Source organism: Anabas testudineus, chromosome 15 (genome assembly GCF_900324465.2).
Source record: "Anabas testudineus chromosome 15, fAnaTes1.2, whole genome shotgun sequence".
NCBI lineage: Eukaryota > Metazoa > Chordata > Actinopteri > Anabantiformes > Anabantidae > Anabas > Anabas testudineus.
In genome coordinates, this window is record NC_046624.1 from 6797058 (window position 1) to 6814501 (window position 17444).

Genomic DNA, 17444 nt, shown 5'->3' on the forward strand with positions numbered 1-17444 from the left:
AGGGAGTGTCTGCAAAAGCCCTGAGCCTCCATATTCATGAGCCCGGAGAGCCCGCCCCTCCCACAATATGAACATAATAATACACTCAAGCTGGGTTCAGATGACTCTCTGGCAGTGATTTGGTAGGAAAATAAAAACTGGAGTGAACTATGACCTGCAGTCATATTGATAACTTGAAGTCATCTCGACCACAAACCTACACATATTTTAACTCCTACAAATGTATGTCACTGTAGAAAGTGGGCTAGACTCTCCTCACATCAGTGGAAAACACACTACACATCATCTGGATTGCAAAATGAGCTTTCATCAAGGCCAGGAGCTGAGTCAAGGGCATTTTGTTAAATGCATGGTATGTTAGACATCATTCCTCGTGTAATAAGAGCCTCGGAGTACGAGCATTAAATTCCACCGTGCAAAACTCAGCATCTGCAGCTTCTCAACATATTTCTCTGCTTTAAAATATGACATCAGGAGACCTGCGTGCACGTACATTATCGTGGCCGCAGAGACATAGACGGATCCTTGAAATATATTATTTCCTCTGTATCCTTTTGGTGCCAAAGGGCAATTACAGCCAGGTGTACCTCTGCAAGAAGGTAATCTGTGAACTGGATCAATGATCAGGAGAACACCCACACAAACACACACTGACGCGGAGGGATGGGAACCCCCTCTGCCCCTGTGGTTAGTGGTTTGTGTGGACCAATTACACAGGTCATTCAATGGGTCACAATAAAAAAAAAAAAAAAAAGCACAGTTGGGAACTGTGGCAGTGCAGAGGGAGGAGCGTATCAATCAGTAACTATCTGATGTTTCACCATCACTCTTTACAGCTGTTTATGAGTGTGTCACATGTCTCACTTGTGCACGTTTGTGCCTGGCTTTTCTTTTTTTTCTTTCTTTTTTCTGCATTTTTTTGTTAGGAACTGCAGAAGTAACCACGGTGTAGTTTATTGTTGTCACTGAAGCAGTAAAGCAAATAGCTTATCTTATCTGGATTTTAGATGCCTCACACAAAGAGGCGCTGCTGCAGGAGTAACCCCCGAATGTCCTAAAGTAGAAAAGCATAAAAAAGTCTTGGAGTAGCTCCTTTTATAGTAGTGGTGCTGTGGTAAAAATGGATTCGTATTTTCTAAGTTTCTATGTGCACTTTCCGCCATCTTAAATCACTGCTGTCAATATTCAGAGGTTACATTTCCTGTGGTTGAACTTCAAGATGAAAGCTGCAGCTTCCTCTCCGTCTGCCTCGGCTGCTGAACTGATAGACATCTCAGGTTGCAAGCCTCATTGAAAATGCTCTCTCTGGGTAATTAGGGTTAATTGGAGTCCTTTTTAACCTAAGGTTTTGCGGGGGTTTTCCTTGACGGCAAAAGCCTAGAGGACTGTGGAAGGGTTTGCTGTGGAGGGGGGGTGTGTGTGTGACAGGATCCCATCTGCTGTTCTCCCATAACCTGCCCAGAACTGATGTTTGTGTTGGGATGATGGATGAAGTGGGGGGAGAGAGGTGGTGGCAGTGAACTTCAGTGAAGAAATGATCATTAGATTTCTGATCCAGCTGAATTATTTTAAATAATTAAAATTAATTAGACATCTTGATTTTCAGAGGCCACATGTCAGATGTATTCAGTGTGTGTTTCCGTTATAAAACACATCTCATAAAGTGTCAGAAATGTGCATACACATGAGAGAAAAGGCGTTTTAAGAGTTCCTCCTGTCTTCTATCAATCTGCTAATAGGTGTCTAAGCAGCATGTTCACCACTCCCTATAAGCACGGTCTGTAGTCGTCATGGAGCACAGACAGGGTTTCTCCTCTGAGGCCACGGTGCTAATCTCCTGCAGCCTTAATGTGATTATGGTAATGATCACACAAATGACCCCTGGGCTTTGGGGGATCCATGGTTCACACATCCTCACAGAGGCTGCACAGGCGCTGTGACTCCACTGGCCCGCATATCAGACCACCAGACTGAGCCAGTCCTGGTGGCCTGCTCCTGTTCTTCTATACTCTCTGGACTTGGAAGAGCGAAGAGTGAATGACCAAATAAATTCCAGCCGGCAACAAAAGAGCTGCACGGCCATGAGAGAGATGGATATCTTTTGTTGTCTGACACTCAGTGCTGTATTCCAATCCAATTACCTCAGCCTTTTGCAACCCCTCCTATCGCAGTGCATGGCATTGAAGCCGGCCTGAATTCAGACTCAGACCCCTAACAAGAATGTAGTGGATTAGGTGCTTAGTGACACACACACACACATACACACACACACACACCCTTTACTCTAACTCTGTAGTGCAATCTCCCCTAAAGATTAAGAACTACCAGTTTTCTCTTTTATATTTCATCCCATTTAGTTCCGTGTCATTATTGTCTGACTCTTAAAGACAGAGCAGAATAATTCCCCCCTACATTCTTGTGTGGCCAGAAGTGACGTAACTGTGTTGCTTCAACAAGGACTTTTATTGTGGATAGTCAACAGTGAAAGACAAGAAATCACGAGAAAGCACAGTGTGACGGAGTAAAGGCAGATTGAGTCGTCTGCATTGGAGCGTGGTGGAAGTGGCATGCACATCAGCTGCCTCATCTTTCTATAAACTACATACACATGTCATTACTATGGAGGCGATTTGACATCACAGAGGATTACTACACTTGTCTGCTTCTGATAGGAACTATTGATAGTGGAGAGAATGTAGAGCAAGTTTAGCAAGTCTGACTCAAATATGTGTTTTGCTTATTGTTGCATCATTAGGGTATTTAACCTTCTCTATGCAGAATGATGTATGTGCAGAATTTGACACTACAAGGTTGTTTCCACTTTCTACTTCTCTGTGTTGACCTTAAATCCAAGTGTAACACATGGACAAATTAGCTTCTGCGAGGACAGAGTTTTCTATCATTGTTATATTTTCTATCAGTTAATTCAGGTTTATCTCTCTAGTGTTGTTGTGGTGCTACCATGACAGCAGGTAAAGTCTATAATGAACTATATATAGAATATCACAGAACCACAGTCAGAAAGAAATGCAGTGAATCAGTTTACACAGTGAAGTCAATTTCACTGAGAGAGTGAAAGATGTGAGGGATGAAGAAGCACATCTGAGGAGGAGATGAGTGCTCAGACCACTAAAGGATCAAGCGCTCTGTAGCTCAGTGTTCGGCCCATTTAAAAGCATCTCAGTGTTTACATGATGTGTTTATGGGAGCCGCTTTTACAGAACATGTTACAGATGGTATCAGCAATCGACGACAAATATTATTTTCCACTGTTAAAGGTGGCCGCTGTGTTATTTTCAACATTTATTTGAGGGCCCACTCTGCAAGGTGATGGTATTTTGATGTTTGAGCGTGTATAAGCAGTCTACCTCAAAATGGTTGTTGCACAGCTGCTATGTGGAAGGTTAAGTGAAAATGAGAGTAGGGTTAGGTAGAAAGCATGGGTTTCGATTTTGACTCATTTGTTTCGTGGTTATTCTAGTTGCCTTTGTGTCTTCTTGTTGTTTTATTTTATTTTGTCCAGATGCTGTTGTGTATGTACGTATGCATGTGTATGTATTCACATCGACAGTGTCATATGAGACGACTGGATCAGCGCTCGGTGCGAGTGCACATGTGTCAGGTTAAGAACCTCTGAATGGATCATCAGCCTGCGTGTGTCGTTGCACATCCCTAATGGTCAGGAAGGTGTGTGATCCTCCGAGGGGAGGGAAGACCAGAGGGCCGCGGTCAGAAACAAATCAGATTATCCCTGCTGAGGTTAGTAACCTACTACTCACCAGCATAGTATTTCCACCTGGCTAACAATATTAGGTCTCCTACTGCTGAGCTGACGCTTGTGATCATGTGATTAAGTGATTTGTGTGAGTGTGTAGTACTGTTTATCACAGCACTGTTGTCTCACTGGGTAGAGTCAAATCAGTGTTTGACTAGATTTGTGCCTGCACAGGGAAAAAGTGCAAGAAAAAGAAAAACTGAAATGCTAAGTTATGCTTATGGCTTAAATCATTGACCACTGTGACAGTGTCTCAGATGGGAGGATGCAAAGTATTCAGGCAGGAAGATTAGATCCTTTACCCATCACACCATCTGAGGTGGTCTCCCAAAGCTAGGAGGGCCTGTGTGTGTGTGTGTGTGCGTGTTGCCCTCAGGATCAGTGAATCAGAACAGTGCTCTCTTCAAACAGGATATTGGCCCTCGCTTTAGGTGAGTGCAGCTAATTACCTGAACTTCCTATCTGAGGGAGGTGACAGAGATAAAACTCTTCCTTTCTTTTGTCTATTGTTGATCGCATTACACTTTGGATCACGTACTGTAGCTGTGTGCCATTTATCTTCTTATTGCAAAACAACCTGCAGACTTGTTGAGCGGAACCTGAACGAATACATAGGCCTAGTCAAAACGACATTCTTTGCCAGCCTTGAAGGAAAATATTGATGCTGGCAAAGTCTTGACGTCCCTTGCGCCATGACGTAGCGGTTTTTCCATGACACATTTGATGATTGCTTCCAAATGGGCCTGTCAGTTTTAATATAGGCAACCCCTGCATTTCACTTTCCTCTAAAGTAAACAAACTCCATCGGCTCTCCCACATACACATACAGAACGTGCGATCACCCACCAGGAATGAGCCTTGAGATAAAACAGGCATTCGCGAGCGAGCTATACGTTTTCATGTCCCGTCCTCTCACTCTTGAGTGAAGTGGTTTGAATTGATGTTGTTTTTGTAAGTTTGCTGATTGAAAGCCACAATGTTATTACAGGAAACTGAATGTGAGTCCATGATATGACATTAAAAACCCATATGTGGTGTTAGGAAGTAAATAGAAATGATCAATATCACATTTACATTCATTTAAATTCAATCGCAAAGGACTGTCACAGTGTTTGCTTAACACTTTTCCTCACAGTAATACATTAAAGCGTATTCTGTTAATTTCATATGACAGTAAACCAATTTCTTGTGATATTAGGTGCTGGGCTTAGACCCAATGCCAACATTTAGTGAGTCAATATACTGACAATTAGATTATACAGTGTCAACTAACATGCGAAGAACAATATTCAGTTTATGGATGTGTGTGTGTGTGTGTGTGTGTAGGAAAAGTGAAGCAGTTGAAAGAACATTGAACTATGTGGGAACAGCTCACTTATAAGCCACATGGTAAAGCTGAATAGTGGACGGGCCCACTTCACTGGAGCATGTCAACCAACTACCCGTTAATGTTAAACTAATGAGCCTGCTTTCCTTACCCATTCCGAATGCCATGACATAGGATGTACTGCAAATCACCTTCTCTGTCATCTAATACATTTAAATAAATAGTTTGTTTTGTTTGTTTTTTCTTTATTCCTTTTCTAGGCACAGGTTATTTGAGAAGATTGATACCACTCTCACGAGTGTTTGCTAAATATGAAGCTGGGGGCAGCAGGCGAGTAGCTTAGCTTCGCATAAAACCCTCGTGGGAGTGATGAAAAAAAAAACAAACCCTATAGTTTTTAAATATCTGCTTGTGTACATGTTAAACAAACGAGATGCAATACGTCATGTGCGCTAATCACCTGCCAGCTCTAGCTTCGTATATTTAGCAAACAGTTTCTTTTTGAGTTTCTTATTCATTTTTATTCCATGTATTTGATAAGAAAAGCAAATCATTGCAAATAAAGGCAGATTTCTGGCCGCTTGAGAACAGCCGAAGCAAGCTGCAAGTATTTGTGGTAATAATGTAGTTTAACAACACTGTTGTTGAGCAAACACTTGCCTATTTAGACATCCAACAAATACTGAGCGCCATTAGCATTCATTTCCAGTTGTGTTTGTGTTCACCTCATATATCTGATCTGGTTTTGGTCTTATGCAACTCCTGATTCGCAAGCCAAAAAAAAAAAAAAAAAAACAGCGAAGAGTGATAAATCTCTGTGGGTTTGTCACTACAAGGGAGCCCTTTCATAGTCGAGTAGTCGTGATCCATTTGTAGTATAAAAATATTGATTATAATTCCTTCAAACTGGATTAACTAATGCTTTGTTGGAGCAGGCAGCTAATCCACCACCTTAGTATGTGTGTTTGTGAAGTCCTTAGACTCTTACTGTTTGGGATACAGTGACCACAGTTTCCCAAGGTACTGAAAACGCTGATCACTCAATCATAATCTGGGGTTTAATGTACTTATTTAAAACTGTGTCCGCAGACAGGAGTGAGCCATTAAACAAACTAGCAACTGAATAATATACTGTTTCAGCCAAACTGTGATATCTGACTGTTATTTTTTTAAACTTGAGTTGACAGACTTTCACATTATATTTCATCGTATCCTGTATCATAGACATTTTGTGAAGATTAAAAAAACGTCATGCTTCTGTTCAGGGGGAGCACAGACACAGGATCGGTGCTGGTTACATTTCACTATGGCTGAACAGGCTGCTCAAGGCTTTTATTGCAAGCTCTCTCTTTTTTTTCCCCCTCAGTCATGACTCTCAATACGTTGCGAGAAAATAGTTGTAAAGCTGTCAGTAGGAGTCATATTTTCCACACAGCATGATGACAAACAGCATGTATGCAATATGGGTGTCATGCAGACAACACCATGTTGTGTGTAATAATTTTTGCAAATCAGTTTGGCCCATTGGGTTGTAGCCTGAAGGCTGCTTGTGTTGTTGGTGTAGCAGAACATGAATATCTATGTGGTTATATTTTCTAACTCTTACATTACTACACTTCTCTTACGGTTACCTTCTTGTTCTTGACAATCTTACTGGTTGAGCTGGGCCTTTTTTAGTTATTTAATAATAGAGCTAATTATAGGTTCATTCTCAAATACAAAAAATCAAACTTCTTTCCTCAATGTTTCTGCAGTTTAAACTTGTTTACCTACAGTACATCACGTGAAAGCAGGGAAACTCTACAGTGCTGCATCCAAGACATCATGAAATGTGAGAAATGGGAATGTTCGGGCTCAGAATTTCCTTCTTCCTACACCTCCGCCTGTTCCAGCGATTGAAGTTGGGAGTAAAACAGAAACTGTGAAAGACTAGCTGCATTTATTTGTCAGTAGAAAAAAAGGTGAGGAGCTGCAAATTTAGCCAGAATTGTGCCCTTTTGAATTAAGCCAAATGTACATGATTGAATGTGTGTCAAAGCCTAAACATGATTTCATTTCTTCATTTATTATACTGTCAAGCTAAAAATCCAATCAGCCCTAAGTGTGAGAGCAAGACTTTCCTTTTGAACTCAGGTCAGAAAGAGGATAACTTTGCATGGTTGGCAAACTCAGAGGCCTTTGAAGAGGTGTCAGCTTGCAACAAACTGGCATCTCTGCCTGGTTCTGTCCTCTTGTGGTTACCCCACACTAAATGGTGCAAAACACCAAAGCAAAGTGTTCCCATTAGCAGCAACAGGTCAGAGAAAAAAAATCATATTAAACTATGGATAATCCAACATAATATCCAACAAAGGCAAAACATGACAAGGCTGCACACGTTAATAGAATGACTCAAAGCTGAAAATGTGCAAATTGAACCTTTAAGTGAAAGTAGAACGCTAAAAGATGAGGGCTGGAGATCAGATAAAGGACAGTGAATGGAGGAGCATCAAAAACATTAAGCAGCAAAAATGTAGGATTGTTAACTGTGCTTGGCTGCTTTGTTGGCTTGCTGTGATGAGACATATTTCTGTTTTAATATATTGCACATGTCGCCATACACAAAAATGTACTGTGCACTTAAGTATGTAAGCAATGTTGAATGTGACAGAGTAACTGCGCCTCTCTGCATTCTCTCTGGGGCTGGCTATAGGCTGGCAGACGCAGACAGTGTTTTGACATGAGACTGCCTGTCTGTCACTGGCAGAGTCGGCTCGTGCTGAAAGAGAGCGAGCCGCTGGCAAGTCTCACAGGATCTGTGAATCAAGGTCGGCACAGCAGAAGAGGCCCAGTGTTCTTAATTCACTGACAGACACAGCTAACTCTGTTTATGATGATGGTTAAACAAAAACAGCCTGGAAACCATAGACTCCAAACCTTGCTTTAATTATTTTTATTTGATAATGTTTTTCACTCTGACCTAATCACAATCATTGAATACATTTTAATGTGGTGTGCAAATGCTTGAAAGTCTCATCTCCCCGAGTGCATAATGCTTTATGTAAATCATAGAGTAAAAAAGAAGAATCTTTTGTGTCAGCAGATCTGACATTCCTTTGTGCTAAGTTAAAGGCTTGTCTTGTGAAATCATGCTTCACTGCTATTGTGGACATGTGGTTGGTGCACGTTCATTATGAGGAGCTTGTGAGTGACATTATGTTTGCGATTAGGGTTGAAAGTGAGAGGTCGCACTCATTAACAAGATCAGAATGAGTCTCAGTCTGGGACCGGGGTACGTCTATTCCCAATACTAGCGCTTCACAATAATGTCTGTTATGCAAAAAATGTATTAATGAAGGACAACGTGAGCGTTCTAGTTGTGGTTACAGGACGCTACGAGCAAGTCTCCTTGCCAACGTCTAAAAAAACGCCAAAAACTTCAAATTAATTCTGGCTCAATTAATACAGAGAGCATTCACGTTAACCAGCAATCATTACGCTCCACTGATCTAAAGGCCATTGTCACACAGGCACTTGAAGAAGTCTTTTGTGTAACAGAAGAATGGCAGAGTGACCCCCGGCGGTGCAGAGCAGGGCCAGGGAGACATTTCTTCAGCCCCACTGCCCACTCCCCTAAGCAGCCCGGAGTAAAATTTCAGGGTCCGAGTGGCCATGAATGTTGCTGAGTGATAAGCATAGAGAGGAGACCCTAAACCCAATAGCTTTGATGACTGAAACAAAACACAGAGTCCCCCCCCCACCCCCGAGACTATAGCTTGCAGGTCTGTGACTAAGGACGCCGTCATGCTTGTATGAAGGTTGCCGCAGTATTTGTGCCCCTTTTATTACTGTATGTGTTTAGTCTAGATGTGTGTACATGAACAACTCCCCCCAAAGCTAGAAACAAAACAGACCCTAATAAAGGATCTACTATCATCAAACACTAAAGGTTAAGGTTACCCATGCTTAAAATGGCTGTTGACAATTTCAATATATAACCAAGACTTAACAAAGTGTCTAAACGTCTTGCAAACTTAGAAAGAGCATAATGATAATAGTTGTTTCCTGAAAATAACATATAGACAAGTGGGAGGCAGTAAGAGACTGTCGTGCTGAGTTAGAAAAACTAGTAGGCCTAATGCTCTTTTGATGCATATTTTTGGCCAGAGAAATATTTGTTTACCCGACACATGAATGTGGACAATATTTTCAATATTTTGAGGTATTAACCATGTCCTTAGGGAGTGTTTCCTATAGGTGTGGTGACCACTAGTCAGATGGGTTGTGGTTATTGAGGCAACACTGGGAAATCACGAGACAATAATAAATACAAAGAAAAAAAAAAAGAGAGAGCAAAGACGTCTTTATGTCAGCTATATGCTAGTTGCTGAGATGAATAAGGATCTCGATCATTGCACAACTCAAAAAGTATTTTTTTATCAGTATTTTTTGTACACTGTATATAATATTAACAACAGTAATACTAACAATAACAATAATAATAATAATAATGTTTGTAGACTGACTTCCCACAGCCTCACAGAATATGCCACTGACCAATGTCTTTCAACAGGCATTTGTATTTCAAATATGATTTATATGATTTTATGAATTGCTTCCAATGCAACTACAACTGAAAGATTTACAGTATTTTTGCAAAAGCATGATAGCTTCAACGAACAAATGTTTTTTTTAAGGTGTCTGATGAAGGCATCATGAATTAGAATTGTAGCTTTTTTAGATTATGGGTCTTTGACACTGTCTGCGAGGGTGGATTGAGCCATAAAAGAAAATAATCCTCGCAGCCTTTCAACTCTCTGCAACGCTCCGCGTTTTCAGGATGCATGAAAAAGAAACACTTCACGGTGAAATGTTCCAGGTTCATGGGATGTGTTTAAATCTGCTGTTGCTCAATCAAAGAGCAGATAGCGGCTCCTTCTCATTTTATTACCCTTTGGAAACATACTCAGAGTATTATGCTATCAAACAGGGAAAAAGGAGGGAGTGCACAGACAGCTGAACAAAGGCAATGCAAACAGCTGTGCCAGTGCAAACAGCAGTCAGATTATTTGCAAGTAAAAAGTTAGGCAAGCCTCACTAACATAATACTGCCATAAAATTATAGCAGCCATAAAATGGTCCTGTGCTGTGCCAGTTTGTAGAGTGGGTTATTTTGTCCGATCGTTTTTCTAGAGTTGTACTCATCTGAGATTCTTCATTAAACCACATTGAAGCTCTTAGTATCAAACTCTGATTAGTTCGTTATCCCAATCCTCTGAATGACAATGCTTTTGCCTCATGTCTGCACAAATGCACTCAGAGGACAGTTCTCAGACTCGATGGTTTCTCACTTGAGGTGGCTGGCTGCAGTAGGAGGACTCGTGTTGATACAGCTGATCTGTGTTATTCCAAGTAAAATATATGGCCCTGTTTGTTTTCAGAGATAGACCCAATGCTTTGCTTCAAGTTCATATTTGTCTGTCAAGGGAAATATGTCAGTGCAGATACAGATCCAGCACTTTTTACACAGTTTCTTCTCAACATTAAGCTACTGAAGACGAATTAACCTGCATATGTCTTTATTTCATACACTCACGTCTCACAAGTGTCCGTTTTCTTAACAGAAAAAGGATTACATAACACAATCTGCTCAAACTGTGACGTTTGACCTCTGTCTTCAATTATCCCCCTGTGAACTACATATGATAAGAGGTGGTGGATTTTATGAGCCATTCTCCTCCAGATATGAACGCTGTTACCCTCTGTGTTCTGGGCCTTTCAGAAATGACACCCCTCAATACCCTGAAGGTGTTGAAAAAGTGCCAGTAACAGTAGATAGCAGTAATTTTAGAGTTGCGTGCAAGAGACAATACCTGGTGAAGCTGCTGCACAGCCATGTGATGGATTTCCCCTTAAGACGACTTGATTTGTATCTATCAGGGGGAAAACATGAAAATGACTAAAAGCATTGTTCGATAGTGTTGGAAGGAGTCAAGGTAATACTCTCAGTCAGACAACTCTCAGCAGACTAATGTTACAACCAGAGAAAACTTTGTTACATAGCACCGTGAGACGCATTTAGCTGACAGTGTGATTGCATTAAAATTTCTTATGACAAACTGATCTTTGTATACACTCTTATACGGTGGGTTGGATACCTAAGACGGCATTTAGGTTCGACTTTGCAGCATTTAGTTGAAGTAATGATATTACCTCAGTGGTACATGAGGCAATACAGTATTTCTCTGCGTCTTTGGAGGGAAGGGGAAGTCCCCACGTCTGTGTGCTGTTTGACTGGCCTGGTTGAGTAATGCAGCCTGGGATTAGGTGGAGCAGCCTCACAGCAGCAAACCCTCCCCTCACACTGATCTGTCTGGACCCACACAAGTGAACAGCTGGATCAGAACCACAGCTGGCCTACATACATTTGTCAAACCATTCATATACTAATCTTAGGGCAAGAACATGTACATGTCTATAAGTGTAAAGTGGTTCTAAATGAACAAATGATCAGGAGTTATGATACGTTATCTATACTCGCCAAATATTTTTATGAAGATAGATACAAGCTGTGCGCTTTATGTTTACTGGCTCTGTTTTTTTTCTGTTGCAGGAGGTGTAACTTACCACTACTACCATGACAATAAAACATGTAATTGCATCATTTTGTTTCCAACTAAATGCCAATGAGCTGGTTATGAATGCACTTAAATATCTGTAACTCTGTGTATGGTTCTAATATTTCTAATAGAGTGAGTGAAGGGCCCATACACAGAAGTTGCACTTAAAAAGTGAAAAAAAGTTTGCTTATAAATGTAAACATGCACAACAAAGACTTGCAGCCTTAAAAGACGTTCACTTTTCTTTTGTTTCACTAGAGCAACAGGAAGTAAGTGAGAGGCTCTTCGGAAACCCTGCTGCAAAGGCCTGTGAATGTTTAACATAAGTTGATGGATTTTTTTGGCCAGTGAAATATTTGTTTACCCAACACATGGATGTGGATAATGTTTTCAATATTTTGAGGCATAAACCATGTCCTGTGGGCGTGTTTCCTATAGGTGTGGTGACCAGCAGCCAGATGGGTTGTGGCTATTGTGGCTAGTGGCCACAATGTTGGGAAATCATAGCACAATAACACATGCACAAAGCAGTGTGAAGGAAAAAAAAACCCAAACAGATTGACACTTCTTCACCTTTGCCTAATTGAAAGTTATCAGGATAAGTCGGTAGTTGCTGGAAAGGCAAAGAACTAGTAAAAATAAGGATAAGGATCTTGCTGTCCAACAGTAAATCTGGGAAATTCTTACATCTTACTAAGCAGTCTGGCTTATCAGAAAGGTTCACACAAACTTGCTGCCAAAGACTTTGCAGCTTACTTTACACATTTGAACAATTTAAAAAGACACATAAAGCAGCCACCCCCATTTGTCAGAGTGTGATCAAATTGAATAAAGGGCCACACTGTATTCATTTTTGCGGACTGACTTTTCCAGGGACAATCCACAATATGTGCCCCAGCCTCACCATATCAAATCTAATGATACTCAGCACTAATTTAGTTAAAATGAATTACAGCGCTTCATTGCATCAAAGCATGAGAATACATCAGTGGCAGAAAAACAACTCACTGTGTAATATGTCAACATTAAATCACTAGACAGATGTTAAGGATGGCAGTTTAAAGGCACAGTAAAAAAAATTATTACGGCTGGGATGTGACAGAATGAAAATTAATGAGCAGTCCAATCATATAAGTGGTTAAACAAACTGCCAAAGACAGAAAACACCCTTCATTTAATGCTGAAAGACAGCAGCAAATATGTAACCACCCCCTCCCTCTTTAGCCATCTTCATCTCTATCTTGCAACATCTCAATGGAAACCTAATTAAAGTGTAATTTACAAATGTACAAATGTGTATACAAAGAACTGTGCATGCCTAATTAAAACAGAAACAATGATTAGTCTGTAAGATAAAGCACTTGGGAGGAAAGAAACTATGCAATTCATCTTGATGAAAAACATCATTATTTGATTGTTTATTCTGCACCACTGGGACTTGTCACATTTTTTTCCTGCAGCCCAGTAGATTGATTCTGAGGGAGGCGTGGATCGGCCCGCTAACTCTGCACCAATGAGCTGTATGTAACGTGGTGGAAATCGGCTGTTTATTATCAAAAGCTTATAGTCTAAGCAGTGAGGTGTGTGCATGTAATTCATGCTGTATCCTGAGCGTGGCCTCGGGTTAGACAGGCAGAGTTTAGCTACATGAATGTGACTTCAATCATTGTGAGGCCCCAGCAGGATAAAGTGGAAAATTCACTGCTGGCAATCTATTGTGAATCATTTTAGTTTCAACTGAAACATAACTCTGAGTGTTGAGAAACTGTGCTTAATAAATGTACGGTTTGTCGGGCTTTGGGTTTGAACGATTCAGAAATCACTTTTTTTTTTATAGAATTCGCTTCTTAGCAAGGGCACCGGTGTGACTAAGGAGACGGACTGTGTGTGTGTGTGTGTGTGTGTGTGTGGGGCACAGCTGGTTTGTGTGTTTTCTTTGAAGCGCCAGTGGGAGCTTCTCAGGGGTGTCTACACTTTAGTGTCCTTGGACAGGCTCAGCTGGACTCCCACATTCAAGACCAGTTTGCATTGGTGCGGAGTGACAGATGGAAACGTTGAAGGAAGTGTTTAACCCCTACCAACCATCCAATTAGCCAACTTGTGTCCCACTTCCTAAAAGATGTTGGGAACACATTTATTGGAGACAGGCTGTACTGGAGCGATTCAGATAGTCTTGTCCCCACAAAGGTTCAGCTCCTAACAAATGATGTGGAGGAAATTCAGTGGTGTTCAGTGATAATGGCTCTTTTCTCTACATGTTTTTAAGCCTCTTAAAGACTCCCTAGCTGCCAATCAGCACCTGATTAACACTTTTCCCTTCTCCGCTTTCATCTCTACAGTGATCTACCCTCAGTCTGTGTGGACTTGTCAAAAAGGAGTCTCTTGCTATTAGCACCTCAACAGGTTTACTGAAGCCAAGAAGGAATAAAACTTGGACATTCTTGGACGTCTACATTTTCTCCCCTTTTCTCTTCAAAGCTTTCAGCGGCAAAGAAATGATCATTATGCTTCATCACAACCCAATTGTGGTTCTTCAGAAAAATATTCCAACCAGCTCTTACATTTAGTTATTTTCTTGGACTTTTCTTCTTACTCGACATGATTGCTTTGAACTTGAATGTCAGAAAAAAAGACGAAATTCAATCCGACCAACTCAAATGCTTTTCTCTGACAACTAGAGAAAATCCTGCCAGGTTAACGACAGGTCAACGTTGAATGGAGGCCTATACATTTACTGAATCCCAAGAGAAGCGCTAGGTGTTGATCCATCTTCTGACTGTGTGTAATTGGACAGAGCCACAGGTGAGTCACAAATGGTAAATGTGTGAGTATCAGTCTAGTTCTTATAGGTCCCAGTGATTCAGGGTTGCATTGAGATATCTCAATGAAACATGCAGCTTATGATATTTAACTTGCTTTTGTTTTATCTTGACCTGAGCCCTACATTATTTAACATAGCACCAGAGGTCTAACCGATTTTTATAACTGGTGCAGAGAGAACAAGTGCAACTCAATTAGATTTAAAATACTAAAACAGAACAAATACAACTCACCATTACAAACTACACTTGGAGTTTACAATCCCAAATTAAAGGGCTAATATGAGTCAGAGTTTCATATCTGATCGCCAAGGTGGAAGATTTTCAAGCCTCACACTTTCTCCCTCTCTGATTTCCTCTCTGCAGTCATCTGTAGAAATGAAGATTTCACTAGAAAAACAGAACCTTTGTCCTACAAATCATAAATCTGCATAATTCTACTTCCAAATTATCAAAGTGAGAAAAACCCGCGGCGCCACAGAAACCAGTCATTATTATGGGGAAGTGCTAAAGCCCTGCACAAGTGGACTTTCACAGCAATATCTAACACTGATCACATTAGTGAGCTAATGGCCATAAGGACATGCTGGGCGAGGGCGTGTTTTATCACATATGAATTCAACTTCACCTCCCTAAAGGTTGGATTATCTTCGTTTTAATGCGAACAAACAATAGGTCAAAGCTACTACGATCAAATTTCAGTTGCCATGCTCCCACACTGGCCTCAAAAGGTACAAACATAGTGCCGTTTAAAGAAACAGCTCATGCTCTTCATGCCTGTAAAACCCAAAGTATGTATAAGAATGTAGTTAAACAGAAACAACACACATATTGAGTTATATTTCTGATGACAAAGCGTTTTCTGTAGGTTTACCACATTTAAGTCTGCTAGGAGCATGTTTATTTGTGTCCACCTCTACAACACATGCATATAGTATTTTATTACTGAAGCATCGCCATAGGACTTTCAGGGGAGATTTGGGGTGTGCTGTCAGGGAAACACAACCACTTATTAAAGTCTAGACGCAACATAAAACCATTAGAAGTCCTTAAGTAAGCACTCACAGGCTCTCGTGGACAGAGCTGTCAGTGTCTGCTCAACCACGTTGGTTTTCTGCTGCCGTCTGTGCAGCGTTAGGAGAGATTTAGTGAAAACATCAATACATGAATTCTAAGGATGGTGGAAAAGCGAAAGCAAGTGACGTCCCAACATGTGTCTCTACAGTAGTATGATGACAGGAGCAGAAACAATAGCTAAATCCTTCTCTTATCTGTCAATTTATTAAATGAGTTGTGGTGATACACATGTTGTAACTTTTAAATAACAATGTTTAAGACACAAAAAAAGCCCAGAAATCCTTCAGCATACAGTCACAGAAGCATAAAACTAATTCTCATGGAGATTATCCAAGTTGACTTTTACTATTTAGATATTATGACTGATAGTTTCCTCCCCAGCAGAAACCAAGACATTCCACAATATCCAAGATCTACACACCTGCAGCACGGTGAAGATACCTGAGCAAGATTTACAAGCTCTGACACAGCATTCTGGTGGCTGAACCTGCATGCAGAGGAAAATAAACCTGCGGGCAGAACCCAAGGGAGTAAGGAAGTTTTTTTTTTTCTAAAGCATTGTCTGTCCCACCATCTTCTTCACAGGGAACTATGTCCTCCTCACAATGCATCCTCTCACCAAGATAAAACCACAAGTTTAATCAGATCATTCTAATATTATTAGGATTTGGACCTTGTTTTGGAATCAGTGGAGGTTGCAGTCGTTCCTTTGTGAGCCAACAAAAACACTTAGGTGTCCTTTTCAGTGATGCTGGCACATACCAACCTCTAGTTCACCTTAGAAAAGAGCAAAGAGATAATGCTACAAGTAAAACCTCTGATGAATCTGCGCTATCTGTCTGTTTGTCTGTCTTTTTCAGCTGACTCACCATGACTTGGTGACCTTTTCCAAAAAACGGAGAAGAAGCTTTAAGGGGCTGTTCGAGTCAGCCTTGCTCAATATCTTGACATTGCAAAGAGAAATCGTGAGCACTTCTGGAACGTAAGCATTTCTCTAATCTTTTAGCAAGACATTGAGATAGAGAACATAGCAAGGTGAAAGGAATGGGGCTGCCTGTGTCTGCGCACAAGAACAGGTCTCAGGAGTCCAGAGGTCTGGCCCACTCTTCAAATAGCACAGTGTTTGTTGGGGAATGTGCAATTATGGAGGCCAGGCCTTTGATCCAGGTTTTCCATCAGGGCTAAATTGTCCTCACATTGAGCGCTGCAGTGTATCCTTGGGCACTCCTTTATATTCTGGTGCTCTTTCATGTGCACCCCTCTGGAACTCAAAGCATCCCCTCTTGAAAAGTGAGCTCTGGCCCGTCCATGCTTCAGTGCGGTAGGGGAAAAAACTGGCCACTCGGGCTGTGTGTGTGTGTGTGTGTGTTTGTGAGCAAAAGACCGTATATATGTGTGACCAGTCACTTTACAAAAAGAGGTAAGAGTTTGTGTAAGGCATGAACTGTGCAGTAAATATGGTTGATGTGCATGGTTATGTTTGGATGGGCTGGATTTTATATTGCATGTGTTGTTTGTGACAGGAAGTTTGTGTATCTGCACTTGTGTGTGTTCGAGTCTGTGATTGTGATTCTTTCCACATGCTCTCTTTTTGTTATCTGTCCTCATAATAATGATCAGATCAACCACAGGAACTTTCTTTGTACTTTTTCTTTGAAATAATGACGTCAATTGCTCCTCTTTTAACACCAAGGTTAAATGCAGGTTGAACAAATATTAATCTACTATGACGTCATGTGAACTACATCCCATGGTCACCTCAGATCATTATATCTGTACCCTAACAAGATGGAGGTTCTGTGTTCTCTGTGTGTCCCTGTGTCTCAGAAGTATCTAACACAACACTA